The sequence below is a fragment of the Misgurnus anguillicaudatus genome, chromosome 19 (assembly GCF_027580225.2).
Source record: "Misgurnus anguillicaudatus chromosome 19, ASM2758022v2, whole genome shotgun sequence".
Taxonomy (NCBI): Eukaryota; Metazoa; Chordata; class Actinopteri; order Cypriniformes; family Cobitidae; genus Misgurnus; species Misgurnus anguillicaudatus.
The window spans coordinates 12,011,813-12,024,253 of record NC_073355.2 but is presented as its reverse complement, the minus strand read 5'-3'; positions in this window follow the sequence as shown (position 1 = coordinate 12,024,253).

Genomic DNA, 12,441 nt, shown 5'->3' with positions numbered 1-12,441 from the left:
TTATAGACTCAATCAGTTTATTTTAAAATCTTTTCTTTGAAAAGATGTTAAGCTGGGTGGAAAATGGTGTGCTTGCCTATATAAATTAATATCACTTTTGTCTCTTTATACCTGCAATGCTGACATCACTTTGATCTCATGCTTTTTGGGGTTTGTCTTTGAATAATGTTAAATTTGGTGATGTTTTACTGTGGGTTCAGACGTCTTCTCGTCTCAGTCCAGTCTTGTGTCTTGAGCAGAACCATGTGTCACGAAAAGAGGCTCAGCCAGAAGAGTAAAGCAGATGTTGCAAGCCAACCTGCCAAGCAAAAACTATTCTAACACCATGAAATTATTCAACAATGTTTAATACTGTATATACAGTATTTGAATCTCACTTTACATTGACTTCATGAAGGACTAGAGACAAAGTACAACTGCTAAAGGACAGTTGGCATTTCAGCTCAATACCTCACAGATCATTGGTTATAAATCTTCAAAAGTGCTGTTTTCATGTGTATGCAAATGAGCTACAGCTCCTCACTCCCTTACCAACAGACAATGAGCACTTTTGGTTAAAAATAGATCTGATTCCTGAGAATACAGTTTGATACAATAGTATCTTTAGCTGCATTTTTGGGTGAAATTAACCAGTGGGTGGGGCTTTGTTTGTGTGATGTCACATTAACAAAAGAATCAAAACAGCATGTCTAATAAGACTGCTTTGGGGCATTAAAAAGGAGAGGTTGAATTTTTTCAATGTAGGGTTGTCGTGTTCACACACAGCCAACACACATTTATTTATCAGAATTGAAATATTATACTTAAATATTACAATTCTCACAAATTAAATATATTTACTATTCACCATGTTCACAGGGAGAGTTTTTACTATGGAAGTTCCCTGGTACTTTAGAAGAAAGGGGCCTAACAAAACAAAGCCAAACTTTTGGATTCAGACAGGGTTTATTTTGGCATATAGATGTAACTCTGAGGTATGGAGATTGAACAGGGAATGAATGGCCAAGTTCCACCAGTAGATTTTATATTTCCATACAATAATTCATTAACAATCATGTTAGCCCCCCCCCCACACATACACTAACATATCAGACAAAATCAGAGCTTTTGGATATTGCATGTGGCTTTTGCAATATGGCAAACCCACTGACTCCGATCCGAAGATGAATGTGAATGTACCTATCAGTCTGAAGATGACACATGCCACTCCAACGTGATGGATGATATTAACCAGACTTTTTCTTTCGGCACAGACACTATAAGATGACATTTTACAGAGAATTAATAAAGTGATTGTAAACTAAAAATGTCTGGTTGATAGACAGTTGAAGCACCATCATAGATATTGACAGGATAATTACCTGCACCCTCAACCCCAAAAATGACAGAAACTATTCACATTTGTTACTAAATAGAGAATGCAATGCACTACTAGTGTTTTTTTTTCTTCTTTTACTGGACTATTTCCCCTGCTTTGATTTATGAACACTTTAACAGGCTGTGGCAAACAAGAATGTTCTTTGTGTGGACTGCTACCTCCTTAACTTTATTGGGCCCAGGACACAGCCTGCAAGCTATTGAACTGCTCAGCACATTGAGTATGCACTTTAAAAATAACGGTTCTTTAAATGGTTCATAGCCAAATACCAAAGCAGAATCTGTATTTGAGTTCCTTAGAAACTGTTACTTCAAAGAACTCATGTGGGTGCATTTCCCTTACATTTACATTTATTCATTGGGCACATCCAAAGCAATTTACCAGCATATGTGTTCACCGGCAATGAAAGGCTTTAGCATTGCTAGAGCCACATGCTTGTTCAGTTCCTCGATGCTCAACAGCAGTGGTCTATGATGAATCAAGGTGTGATTGCTTCACCAAAATGTATCTTTTTGTTTTTAAAGATGGAATTAAAGATTGTACAAAAACATTAACATTTTTATTATGTGGTTAGGTTGTTCTATATTGTGATTGTAGTCATAGTTGAAGGGATTGGGATGGACATTACAGTGAATAAGAACGACTCCTTGGCAATATATTTTAATAACATAATCTGATATGTTTCACAATAATCACAATATTCAATGGGGACTAATATGGAAATAAATTCTATCCATTGGAAATGTAATGGATTAGGAAATGTTGGTGTTACTATAATGAAGCCAGATTGTTGAAGGGAATGAGGCTAAAAAGTATCAACTAATTCATGACATGAATGCGGCAAAAAATATTTTTTAAATATATTTCAAAATATACAAAAAAGGCCAAAAAATATATCTTATGAAATATATTTTTAAATATGTTTTACGCCAATATATTTTTGGCAATTTCTTTCAAATTAAAAAAATATTTAATTAAGCTTTACTTTCTACAAAATGTATTTAGTATATACAATGGCAAGAAAAAGTACCTTTTGGAATTTCATAGTTTTCTGAATAAATTTGTCATAAAATGTGATCTGATCTCCATCCAGGGCTCCAGACTAACTTTTTTCACTAGGAGCACAGTGGCCCCCAACTGAAAATTTTAGGGGCGCAACCAGAAAATTTAGGGGCACACACCGTAAATCAACATGCTAACCAAATATTCAAATTTCTACCAATTTCCACTGTATTACTAATAAATACTTTGATGGTAGATGCAGAAAGTACGTTGTGCTGTTTCAAATTCAGTGTCACATCACAAAAAATGGTCACATTTACTGGTCGCACATGTGCGACTTGATGTAAAATTCAGTGGCACACTCTCAAATTTTGGTGGCAAAATGCCCCCATTTGGTGGCAGTCTGGAGCCCTGCCATCTAAAGCCCGGAATACACTGCACGATTTTTGTCCTCTTATAAGATCATTACTTTATCACACTGTGCGACATGTATCGTTTAAACTCGGGTACGAGAGGCATGTAGACTGTACGATGATGACACGGAAGCTTCGGCGGCTGCGTCACACGTTGCGCAACGTCACCAGCATGCGCTCGTGGTAAACAAATACCGGCACGCAGGTCGTAGCAGCAAACACACTGTGCGGTGATCATGCCGAATTTCTGACACTGCCAGAAAACTATCGTAGGCTATCTTTGGACGCAAGACCGGGAAAACGTCGGTCTTTGAACCTCTCTTACTGTACGACATAGGACCACCGATGGAGAACCACGATCACAGAAATCGCGACGATAGTTTCACAATGGCAATCTTTCGTCTGGGACAGCCAATTATCGTGCAGTGTATCCCGGGCTTTAGTCAAGGGTATTAGACTTAGATTAAGATTTAGACTTGCTGTTTGATCTTTCATGTCTTTATTGAGAAAAAAAAACTCAGTGCTTGTTGAAAAAGTAAGTGAACCCTTGAGTTAATGACCTCAAAAAAGCTAATTGAGTCAGGTTTTAGCACACCTGGAGTCTGGTTAAGATAATAAACTTGGAGGTGTGGACTACAGCTACTTTGACTGATAAAAACCTCTCAAACTTTTAGAGTTTGCTCTGCACAAGAAGAACGCGTTTATGCGAGCCATGCCTCGCCAAAAAGAGCTTTCAGAGGAGCTACCATCAAGAATTGTTGCTTTACATAAAGCTGGAAAGGGTTCATTCTACAAATGGCAACTCTTTGGGACTGTTGCTACTCTACCAAGAAATGGGTGCCCAGTCAAAATGACACCAAGTGCACAACGAAGACTTATCAGTGAGGTAAAGAAACAACCCTGAATGCAGTCAAAGATTTGAAGGTATCATTGGAACTTGCTAACATCTCTGTTCATGAGTCTATGTAAAACACTGAACAAGCAGAGTACTGTATCTACGGCAGGGCAGCCACTGCTTACTAAAAATAACATTGCTGAACGTCTGAAGTTTGCAAAAGAGCACATTGACACAGCGGTATTGGCAAAATGTTTTATGGACTAAGGAATCTAAGATTGAACTATTTGGAAAAAACACACAGCGCTACAGTTGGCGTAGAAAGGGCACGGCATATCATCATGAAAACACCATCCCATCTGTAAAGTATGGTGGAGGAAACATCATGATTTGGGCCTGTTTGCTGCATCAGGGCCTGGCAAGCTTGTAATAACAGAGGGGAAGATGAATTCCCAAGTATATCAGACAATCCTTCAGGATAATGTGAGAATGTCTGTACGTCAGCTGAAACTGTGTAGAAGGTGGGAGATGCAACAGGACGACGACCCAAAACATCAGAGCAAGTCCACAAGAGAATGGCTTCAGAAAAACTAAATCCACCTTGTGGAGTGGCCAAATCAAAGCCCAAACCTCAACCCAATAGAGATGCTATGGATTGACTTGAAGACCATACACATGAGACATGACAGAGCTAAAGCAGTTCTGCCAGGAAAAATGGGCTAAAATTCCTCCTCAACGATGTGCAGGTGTGATCCACAGTTACAGGAGGCGTCTGGTTGAAGATATTGCTGCCAAAGGGGGTCAATAGGTTATTAATTCTAAGAGTTTAATTACTTTTTCCACTTCCATTTTGAATGTTAAATGTTCAATAAAGACATGAAATCAGAATTTTTTTTTGTGTAATTATTTTTACACGCCTTATATTTGTCAATACTTACATGAAGATCAGATACAATTTTATGACAAATTTATTAAGAAACCATGAAATTCCAAAAGGTTCAAATACTTTTTCTTGTCACTGTATTTAAAACACATTTTTGTAGAGAAATGTACTTTTTGCCATAGCATATGGGTTTATTTGTGTGAAAATTATGTTCAACAAAGCTTTTTTTATTTGGAATAACGTGACAACTAATACACAACGTTATCAGAAATATGTGTGATTTTTGTGAATGTTTGTGCATTTCTTCACGTGTGAAGTTTCCTTACAATTGTAGCTGTTATCTTTTTTTGGTCTTTCTGAGCAAAACATGTTTGTATTTCTTTTGTGTGTGTATAAGTGACATAACATTGCAACACTAGAGATAACACTAATGAAATATGTAGGGTTAAAACTAAAGTGTTGTTTTACAAACCAGCTGGCGAATTCCCCCAATGGAAACTATGCTGGCGGGCTCATGTAGACTCCGGAAGTGTAAGTGAAAGTGAGATTTCAAAGAAACCATAGTGGAGAGACGAGTTTTAAAATAATTCTGGGATTATTTTTAAAGTCTCAGATGTGGAACTTGGGCAGACTTGGTTTGTGAGAAACAGGCTGCTGTTCCTTACAGTCGCAACGAAATTAAAATGAGAAACTGTCATTTGTTTTGGAATACTGTTGTATTTTTTTTTTTACAAATGACTTTTCTGTGAGCTTTATTATTTTTTTTAAATTAATGTGACCTCATAATCTTTCATAAAAATGCTAATCTCCTCCCCTCCTCAAAACCAGCTCTCTTTACTTCTGGTCATATTGTAAGGCAGGTGGGAGGGAACTGGGAAAAGACTGCATGTTAGGGTTAGCAATTAGCAACACAACCCAACTTCAAACTATCCAATCACTTCTTGATGAACGAATCAAGTACAGCCCTACCTTATTTCATTTTACAACCCAGTTTTACTTGGATATACGTGACCACTGGAAACTAAGACAATCGCTACTTCCGTTTCATGGTGCCTTTAAATTCACCCAAAAATAAAAATGAAGGACTTGTGCCATATATCAGATTTAAAGGTGCAGAACGGTACCTTTTCTGTCGCTGGGGTGGTACCCTACGGTTCTGTTTTGCACCTTTACATGTATACTAAACATAACACAATGTTGTACCTTTTGGGTACATTACTGTACCAAAATTTTGTACCCCAAAAATATTACTGGTAGAAAAATGTTCCTTAAAGGGCACCTTTATGCAAAATCCACTTTTACAAGATGTTTGGACATAATGGGTATTGGCAGTGTATGACCCCAACCACCCTACGATAAAAACATCCACCCGCTCCTTTTTTATCCCCATTAAACCGAAACATTCTTATTAGACATGCTGTTTTGATTCTCTTATCAATGTGAGGTCACACTGATAAAGCCCCGCCCACAAACAGTCCTGCATTACCATAGTTTCCACCCTAAGCGAGTTGTACTCTATCCACTAGATACTGTTATCTCAGACTGTATTAATAAGATCTATTTTAACTAAAAGCATTTTAGTTAACTAAAAGCAATTTGCATTTAAAGGTACAGAGCTTGTTTTTTCTCCTACCCAAATAGGGGCATTTTGGACATTCTATTATAAATGATCTGTGGGGTATTTTGAGCTGAAACTTCACAGACACTTTCTGTGCACACTGTAGACTTATATTACATCTTGTAAAAAGGTGCCCTTTAAGGAACACAATATGGTCCTAGGGTATAGTATTGTAGCCCAAAAGGTACAACATTTTAATATGTTGTATACCCATAAAGGTACAAAAATGAACCTTATCACCCTAGTAACAGAAAAGGTACATACTTTTTTGTAAGTTTTTTTCTGACAGTGTACCATATTTAAGTAGTTAAGGAGTGTGGGCCAAAATATTGCAACATCTCATGTAAAGTCTAGTCTTGTATTTTTCTAATTAAGTACAAAATAACAGTATATAATATTAATAATGTAATGTCAAGCTTTATTATTCATGTTATTGTTATTTATACTACAACACGTACTACTGCAAACATACATTTTTACTATAGTATGAAAGTTACAGCATTTTACTACAAGGTTGCATTTTTCAGAAAAAATGCATTTGCTTTATTGTGATGAGACTGAATGCCGTCCAAACCTTTCTGCCCACCCTGTTCAATCATGTAACAGAGAGAGGAAAACCCCTTTAAGATCTCCCCTCAAAAGTGTGCTGAACAGAAGCAGGAAAACACAGGGTGTTGCCGTGGTGACAGGGAGTGACATGCCCAGTCAAGAAACCATGGAAACATTCGGAATTCTGCAAAGTAGATCTGTAACAAATCAGGATGCCCATGTTCCTGTAGAAGAACAAAAAAATGAAAAACAGCAACACCCAGAGATACAACCACGTGAAAGACTTCTAGGAGATGTGCATTTAAATACAAAATATAATTTCAAGCAGATGTTGACAGAAAGTGTGAAAAGCAGCCAAGCAGCCACTTTTGACACTTTAGAGTCCCAGCTGGCAATGCTTTACTCCTTTAACTTCTGCTTGAGAAGTGCTGATCTTCTTTCAATAGCAGAGTTTTAGCAACAGGAAACCCATCAACAGGACATCAATTGATTGCAATCAAAGGGCTGCCAATTGTAAATGACAGAGCATTGATGAAATGTTTATAATATTGCCTCTGCACTGCAAATTATATCATACAAAAACTATAAATACAGTAAACAATAAAACAAGACAAAAATAGCATAGCATCAGCTGTGAAAGTGAAAAGATTTGAAATAAGAACTCATGTGGATCAGGCATCTTGGGAAATATGCTGCAATGACAGTATTTCAATTTCTGTTTCATCCTACGAGTACACAATTCATTATTCAATCATTTACTTTATCAGACAAACCATCAGCAGCTTCAACTCAAAATATACATTAGTCATAATTCCATTAATATTAGAAGTGTATTACTGGAAAGATCATCTAGTAAACAACAGCAACTGCTATGCCAAGGTCATGGATTCGATTCACAGCTTGTAAATTTAAAGGGAAAGTTCACCCAAAAATGAAAACTCTTTCATTATTCACCCTCGTGTTGTTGTTGTTACATGTATAAGTATCTTTCTTCAGTTGCACACGAAAGAAGATATATTGATAAATGATGGTAACTACACAGTTGACGGCACCCATTCACTTTCATAGTAGGAAAAACAAATACTATGTGAGTCAATGGGTACTGTCAACTGTGTGCTTACCATCAATTATCAAAATATCTTCTTTTTCTGTTCAACTAATACACGTTTAAAAAAAAACATGAGGCTTAGTTAATGATGAAGCATTTTTCATTTTTGGGTGAACTATCCCTTTAAGTCTAGCCTGACGTTGTCATACTCAATTCTAGTCAGAATTTGAGTCTGATACCGCTCCATTGAGCTAAAATTATGAGGCGTGTCTCAACCGAAAAATGCCTCTCCACTCAATTGGATAAACCTATAACCGACGTATGTTGAAATGTCATCTTTTGCAGCCTGACCGAACTGCTAGTTATTTCGCTACAATGATGCTAACATCATTGTAATTATACTAAGTCTGAGTTAGCGAAGGTACATCAACACCTACTATGTTTACAACATTTCATTTATATCACAACATTAAGTTTTTACTAAGTCATACAGTAAGACTATCTCTTACCATTTGTACGTTAGGTGAACTTCATCCACGACGATAGCTACCCATTACGTTGGGTTGAAAAATATCGGAGCCTAGCATGTCCCTCCACTTATTCAGCAGTCACGATTCCGGGCTTCCGAAAAGAAGCTGGCAACGACCGCTAATTATATCCATCTCGTCGTGCACGCCGAGTTGCATCGCCGTGATACCCATTTCAGTTGCTTCTTTAACTTTGTCCTCCATAAGTGCGACCAACTTTTGCCGAATCTCGTAGGAAGGACGGCGAAAACATAAACAAATGCCTTGATCGCGTTTCTCTGTTCCTCTTTTTAAATCAATGCTATATCTTTTAGAACAGACTCAATGTCAGATTCCACACATCAATTCTCCAGCGGCAGCCATTTCATTGTAAACGGATTGAACACACGCGCTCTTTGGTGACGTGGTTGATACGTTACTGTTGATCATCTGTCCATCATCGTATAAAGCCCGCCCTCACAATTTGATTCGTCGACCAGTTGTGGGACTCGCATAGTAGCTCCTCAATGGAAAAACGCCAGACCAATCTTCCCGTTTTTCAAAATGTGGTGGGCGGGGCTAAGATCGGCTGGCACCCAGGCTACTTTAAGTCTATTTACTAATATTCATTAACGCTATAGAACTGTACTTGTATCTGACACATCGAGTGCTGTGATGTATTTTTGTGTGGCTCAAGTCTTCTAAAAGGCCAATATACCTGATAGTCCATGTTTATAGACTTTCTTGAAAAATATTATTTCATTTGCAAAATACAAAAGCCAGATTTGTGTGAGCTCATACATAATGTGAATATAAATTAAAATCCCATCTTTCAAACAATCATCAAAACAGCATCTGTACTCTTAGACTGAATGAGCTTGAGAAATAGTAGAGGAAGATAAGCAGCAACACCTTATTTTTAGGTGAACATCTGGTCGATCTTCTGAGCTATATGGTGTTCCTGTATAGCTCAGTAGAGCATTGCGTTTGCGGCGCAAAAGGTCATGGGTTCGAACCCAGGGAACACAGATACTGATAAAAATGTATGGCTTGTAATGCACTGTAAGTCGCTTTGGATAAAAGCGTCTGCTAAATGCATAAATATATCTTCTGTAGGTGGAGAACCTCCAGAGAGTTTTCTTAATTTAAAGTAGGGCTGTCAAAAGATGAATCGCGATTAATCGCATACAAAATAAAAGTTTGTTTTTCCATAATATATGTGTGTGCACTGTGTGTAATTATTTTGTATATATAAATACTCACACATGCATGTATGTAGTTAAGAAACGTTTACATATGTGTGTGTACATTTCAGAAAAATTATATATTAAAATATATATATTAAAAAATATATACATATATAACATTTTTATTAAATGTATACATGAATGTGTGTATTTATACAAAATAATTACACACAGTGCACACATATATTATGCAAAACAAACATTTATTTTGTATGCGATTAATCACGATTAATCTTTTGACAGCCCTAATTTAAAGCTTTCCTGATAGTTAAAGTTGACTCCATGTGCACTGGTCATAGATGGTATGCGATGACACAACGCTGTCTCATGGCAATTTATACATATTTCACAAGATGGCTAATTCGTATTAATTTGTATGGTTTTTGTTATTGTTTTATATGATAATCATACATTTTTGCATATTAACTTCTTACAAATTCATATGAATTAGCGAACTCATAAAATATGTACGAATCTTTGTGAGATCAGGCTGGGTGACAAGAACTGATCGTCAATCGGATTCTGTTGGTGGTCCTCTTAACCCAGCACTGTGATATGAGGATGAATTTGGGAGGTCTTTATAAATAGTTTATGATGTATTGGTACAGCCTTTGGCAAAGAAAAGAGATTTTAAATCAGAATCACAAATAGTCCATGGTTAATACTGATTGTAAGAATATCCTTCATCGGCTCTGAAAGAAAATCTACAATCACTCCATGTGTTTTTTATGATGATATCACAGCACTATTCAAAATGTATTACTGTATTTACAGCTGCTGCTTTATATTGAGAATAACTGTGAGCATAACTATAATATATCTTTCTCATGTGCAAGTAATGCATTTATATAAAGCTTATACAGTTGAGCAATGAAAAGACTAAAATAAGGAAATCCAACCAACTCTGAAATTGGGATTAGAGCTCATGCTGAGGAACATGTTAAATTATTTAATCTTATTTGCCTAAGTCTAAGATTACGGCTGTGGCACGTCTGGTATTAGGAAAGTCAAGTGCTTTACCCAGCATACAAGGATTTTAGTTTTAAGGCTACTGAAACAAAAGGGATTTAACATCTGTGCTGAATGGTGCTCATTATCAACTCCTGCATATGTTCACCACTTAGCCTTGTACTGTCATGTTATAATTATTTTTAAAAGTTTATTATGGGATTTTACCGTACTTTAAAGATAGTTATAGACGAATAAGGGAAATGCCCAAACTAAAATTAAAGTTTCGCTGAAGTTGTACTTTTCTGGAAGTATGAGGATTTTTAAAAACAGTAATAACTCACTGTAGAGCTAAACTTTAAGAAATATCACTTTGAAATATTTACATTATTTTTATAATATCTAAAAATGTCCAAGGTAAATGTTTTATAATTTTGGTATCTTAATCTAAACGAAAAGACAGTATATTTAACCAATGAGGGCATACTATAAGATAAATGATTGAAGTCAAACTCCATCAGTTAATCTTTATTTCATTTTAAATGCAGTGTGTAATAAATGTTTTGAAAACAGGTTTTCCCAAATTTCTCTTCTGCAACTGGCCAGACAACGTAGTCATGTTTGTGGGTCAACCAATGCAGCATAACTAGAGAGATTCATATGCTAATACAAAACATGTAATGTGTGAAGAGTATAGCCAATATTTTGTGCTTTTTGCACCTTATTATAACAAACCAACATAGGTGATAACAAAATCAGAAAACTTCCCCTATTAGACCATACTGTCCAATCACAAGTGATCACAGGAGATGCATTTGAGCAGGTGTAAACAGTACCATGTCTTGACTGATCACTAACAAAGATGCACATTTAGACACAGGACATTGTTTGTTACCCTACTGTAATCTACTGTAATAGTCTTTTCAGTCTATTTTATTACTCGGAGAGTAGTGTCGAATTGTCGGCTCACTCAGTTTAGAATGTCTGGTGTCTGGTTAATGTTTTTCTCACCAATCAAACAACAGTAGCTTAGCAGATCATCCTGCAGGTATCTGTGCAAACAACAATCCCCAAGCTGGGAAAAAGCATTTCTTCCGTGTCTATCCCTGTATAATTGCTGGGAGAATGCTTCTTTACAGGCATCCTGCTACTTTTTAATGACCTCCTAACAACTAAATGATGGTTATTTGTAAGCATGTCAAAATTGCTTGTTAATAGATGGAGATTAGTTATGTGCGGGTCGTCTCATAATCCGTGGACCCCACGAGTTATCCGCGAGTCGAGTTGGGGCAGGTAAATAAATTGTTACTTTATTTGCGGGGCGGGTTGGGGCGGGCATGTTGCATGCAATTCCCTATAGCTTATATTAAATATTTGGGAATAATATATATTCTCAGTTTTTATTAGGTTCTTTGATAAGGTTACAATACGTAGGCCTACGTAGCAATGTAACTTACGCAATGTCCTTAAACCTTTGATTGAGATCGCCAAACAGCTCCTGCAACCAGCCACAACAACCAAACAAATGGAAAAAAATTAAAGTGAAGATTGAGGACAAGTGCAGGGAAATTAAGGTTGGGAATTTACATAATTAAAAAGAAAAATTTCAATACTGTTTCTTTTCAAGGCTTTTTACTGTTTGTTTTAAAAACTCTGTAAAGCTTCTTCAATGCAAAAATAAACTTTAGAAATAAACTTGAACTGGGTGAAATGTTTGTTATTTACTGAATAGATGATGAAAGTGTTTTTATGAAAGCACAAGAAATAAAGAAAGCTCTCTCTGATCACCAAGGTTACAAAGATGTTCGGGTTGTATGAGTTGTATGAGTTAACAGCAGTTGTTGTATCAGGAGCTCAAGGGAACTGTAAGCGGTCTCCTATGACCTAACAGTAAGTGCTGAAGGCTACAGATAACGGCTCAGTAATTGGTGGTGATATTGGGGCTGTGACTGACTGTTTGACTCAGACAATGGAAAAATATACTGACATAGAAAGATGTTATCTCTTTTAGATT